This window comes from Lepus europaeus, unplaced genomic scaffold, assembly GCF_033115175.1.
Source record: "Lepus europaeus isolate LE1 unplaced genomic scaffold, mLepTim1.pri SCAFFOLD_3_1, whole genome shotgun sequence".
Classification (NCBI taxonomy): Eukaryota; Metazoa; Chordata; class Mammalia; order Lagomorpha; family Leporidae; genus Lepus; species Lepus europaeus.
This window is the reverse complement of record NW_026909276.1, coordinates 3,210,991-3,215,000: the sequence shown is the minus strand read 5'-3', so window position 1 is coordinate 3,215,000 and position 4,010 is coordinate 3,210,991.

The following is a 4,010-nucleotide window of genomic DNA, read 5'->3' as shown; positions in this document are numbered from 1 at the left end:
CAGGCCGACCGGCGCCCGCACACACGCGACACCGGCCGCCACACCAAGTCCACGACGCAACGGCCCGGAGGAACCGGCCACTACACACCCACGGGGCTCAGGGCGCACACGCGAGCACCACCGCCGCCACGGAGCCGCCGACGCCACCGGGGGAGAGCGGGGGGGGGGGCGCGACGACGCCCCCCTCTCCTCCTCCTCCTCCTTCTCCTTCCCCCACGCACGCCAACAAGCCGACGAGCGGCGCCACCGCCACCCGGGGCGGCTCGACACGCGGAAGGGGGGGACGAAACCCCCAACCCCCAAGACACGGCGGGCCCAAGGGGAGGCGAAACACAGCAGGGTCACGGCGACCCGGGTCGGGAAGCGGACGAGAAGCAAGAGAGCGAAAGGAGACGGGCCAGGGCCGCTCAGCAGACGGAGGAAGGCGCGGCAAAGGGCGACGGGGAAGGGCCAGGGCCCACCCACGCGATGACGGTGCGGGCGGAAGGGCCTCACCACGCGTCCAGCCGGCCTGTCACGCCAGAGCACACACACCCCCACCACCACACACGGGATCTCACCGCCAGCACCCTCCGAGGGCAAGGGCGGTCCCGCGGGATGGGGAGGCGGCACCTGACGCGGCCAACCGGGGGCCGTCGTGCCTCAGCCACTGCCAGCCAACACGCGTCCTCACGTGGGGAAAACCACCGACCACCGCCACCGCCACCGGTCACGGACAGACCCCAACCCCACAAAGCCCCCACAGGCACGCGGGGAGCAGAGCCTTCAAAGAGTCCACCCTCCCCCGGAGGGGGGGAGGGCGAACGGCCCAGCCCGCCGAGGCAGCGAGGGGGGGTGGGGGCCGCACCGGGGCCACGGAGGGCGAGGCACCGGAGGCACGAGGGAGAGGACGCGGGAATCGCCTCGGGCCACAAAAGCCGGACCCCGCCGGGGAAACGGACACGGGATCGCACCGCCACACGCCAGGGCGGCCCCGCGACGGCCAGGGACACCGGAGCCCGCCTCCGGCGACCCTCCGCGTCTTCTCCCACGCGCACCCGAGAGCCCCGCCGCCGGGGCGCCTCCACGCGACGTCGCCAACAACCGCACACGCCGAACGGCCCTCGCGCCGCCTCCCGCCCAACCAACCGTCTGGATCTCCGTTCCCGGGAAGCGCCGCGACCCCGAGGGAACGCTCCCCAGGGGCGACCACGCGGCCGAGGGGGAAGAGAGGGCTGGGCCCAAGCCCAACACACGTGCCGACCGCCGCCCCGATGACGGCCAGTCGCAGCCCGGGGTGGCGAGCAGGGGAAGCAGGGAGCCGCCCGCTCGCGCCACAGCCCCGGGGACGCGCAGGACGGACCACGCGCGCCCCCGCCCAGCCCCGGCCGACAAGGCAAACACGGAGAGTGACACGGAAGGCACGCGCACGCACGGGCGCGCGCGCCGGCCCCAAACACGAACGAGCGACGGACCGCCAGCCCGGCCCGGCGGGACCCTCCCCCAACACGGAGGGGGGAGGCGCGGGCCGCGGCCGTTAGGGCCGAAAGAGCAGCGCCCCGGTCCCCACCGCGGGGACCGGCAGACCCACCAGCACGCCTACGCTTCCCCCCCCAACAGAAGGGGCAAACGGGGCGCACGGGTGGGGCACGCCACCCAACGCACTCAGCACAGGAGGGACGGCGGCCAGGGGGTAACGGTACCCCATCAGAAGGCATGCCCCTCTCGGATCGCTAGAGAAGGCTTTCCTCACCGAAGGTGGGCCACACCCCCACTCCAACTGCCCCCTCCCCGCCGGGCCGGCAGGAGGCAAACCGAGGGAGCACCACCCGAGGCCACGCAATCGGGGCGAGGGGGGGGGGTCTGCGGTATAGGTAAAGAAATGGCACCTTGAGCATCCGCGGCCAGGGCCAGGGCAGGCTGGGCGCATTACCAATCCCATTCGCCACAGCCCTTCCCGGCCCCCGCACTCGTCCAGCCGGGCCGGACCACGCCGCGACCGCTCGACACACCTGGCACACACCACCCCACGGGGGGTGGCAAGCACGCAGGCATGCGCCCGCCAAGCCGATACCCCCCACACACGTGGGGACGGCATGACACCGGCAGCCTCCCTCCAGCGAGGCGAAGCACGCACGGGTCTCCCCTTCTCTTACCGCCTCGACCCCCCCAACACTCCCAAGGGGCACAGGCAGCAGCCAGAGGCAGCCGCAGCAGCGACACCCGGGAGAGGGCACTGGGGGGACAGGAGGCTGCAGCGCATTTTGAGTTTTAGCGGACAGGCCCCCCTGTCCTTCCATAGGCCTTTCGCCCCTGGAGCCTGCCAGACCCCTGGCTCTAGGAGGAAGCCAAGGCTGCGCTGCCAACTGAACCCAGGTGCTTGCTTGTGGCAGCAGCCCACGGGAAGGGGGGAAAACACACCTGCGGGTGTCCCCGGGCCAAACACAGTGACTGCCCTGCCTCCCCGGGTTGCAAAAGAGCCCTCCGGGAATCCTCACCCTAGAGACTGGTGGGTGGGGAGGGCTGCTGTTGGCACACACCCACTCCTGAAGCCCACTGGGGCGGTCCAAGGGAGATGAGCTCAGAGCTCGGGCACGGGCTGTCCCAGCAGGTCCTCCCTTGGGCCCTGCACCCGCATGGGAGACTAGGAGAGGCGCCTGGCTCCTGGCTTCGGTTCAGCATGATGTGCCAGCCACAGTGGCCATTGGATGGTGAATCAACGGCAAAAAGGAAGAATTTTCTCTCTGTCTCTCTCTCTCACTATCCACTCTGCCTGTCAAAAACAAATTTATATACTTCAGAAAGAAGAAGTAGATGGAAATATATTGAGACTTTTTGAAAAAAGATTTTATTTATTTGAGAGGCAGAGTTACAGGGAGAGGAGAGACAGAAAAGTCTTTTTTTTTTTTTTTTTTGGACAGGCAGAGTAGACAGTAAGAGGGAGAGAGAGAAGAAGGTCTCCCTTTTTGCATTGGTTCAGCCTCTAATGGCTGCTGTGGCCAGCAGCCTGCAGCCAGCACACCACACTGATCCAAAGCCGGGAGCCAGGTGCTTCTCCTGGTCTCCTATGCAGGTACAAGGCCCAAGAACTTGGGCCATTCTCCACTGCACTCCCGGGCCACAGCGGAGAGCTGGGCAGGAAGAGGGGCAACTGGGACAGAATCCAGCACCCCGACCGGGACTAGAACCTGGGGTGCCAGCGCTGCAGATGGAAGATTAGCCTATTTAGCTGTGGTGCCGGCCCCAGAAAAGTCTTCCATCCACTGGTTCACTCTCCAAATGGCCCAAACTGCTGGAGATGGGCTGATCCAAAGCTAGAAGCTTCTTCTGGGTCTCCCAGGCCATAAACAGAGAGCTGGATCAGAAGAGCAACTGGGGCCAGTGCTGTGTCTTAGTAGATTAAGCCTCTGCCTACAATGCTGGCATCCCATATGGGCACCAATTTGAGTCCCAGCTGCTCCCCTAATGATCCAGCTCTTTGCTATGACTTGGGAGAGCAGTAGAGGATGGCCAAAGTCTTCAGGCCACTGCATCCACATGGGAGATCTGGAAGAAACTTCTGGCTCCTGGCTTTGTATTAGCCTAGCTCCAGTTGTTTGTGACCATTTTGGGAGTGAACCAGTGGATAGAAGACCTTTCTTTCTGTCTCTCCATCTCTGTAACTCCACTTTCAAATAAACAAACAAATAAATAAATAAATCTTAAAAAGAAGAAGAATAGCATCCAGGAACACATACTGTTGCCCATGTGAGATGCTGGCACCATGGGTGTAGTGTTAGCCTACTATGCCAGAGAGAGAGAGACAGAAAGAGAGAGAGAGACCTTTAATCCACTGATTCATACTTCACATGCCCACAGTAGCCAGGCTGGAACAAAGTCATAGCTGAGAGCCAAGAATGTAGTCCTGGCCTCTCATTTGAGATGCAGAAGCCTACTTGCTTGAGTTGTCAGCACTGACTTCTGGTGTCTAGATTTGCAAAAATCTAGAATTAGGAGCCAGTGCTGGAAGCACAGCCAGAAATGTTATTGTA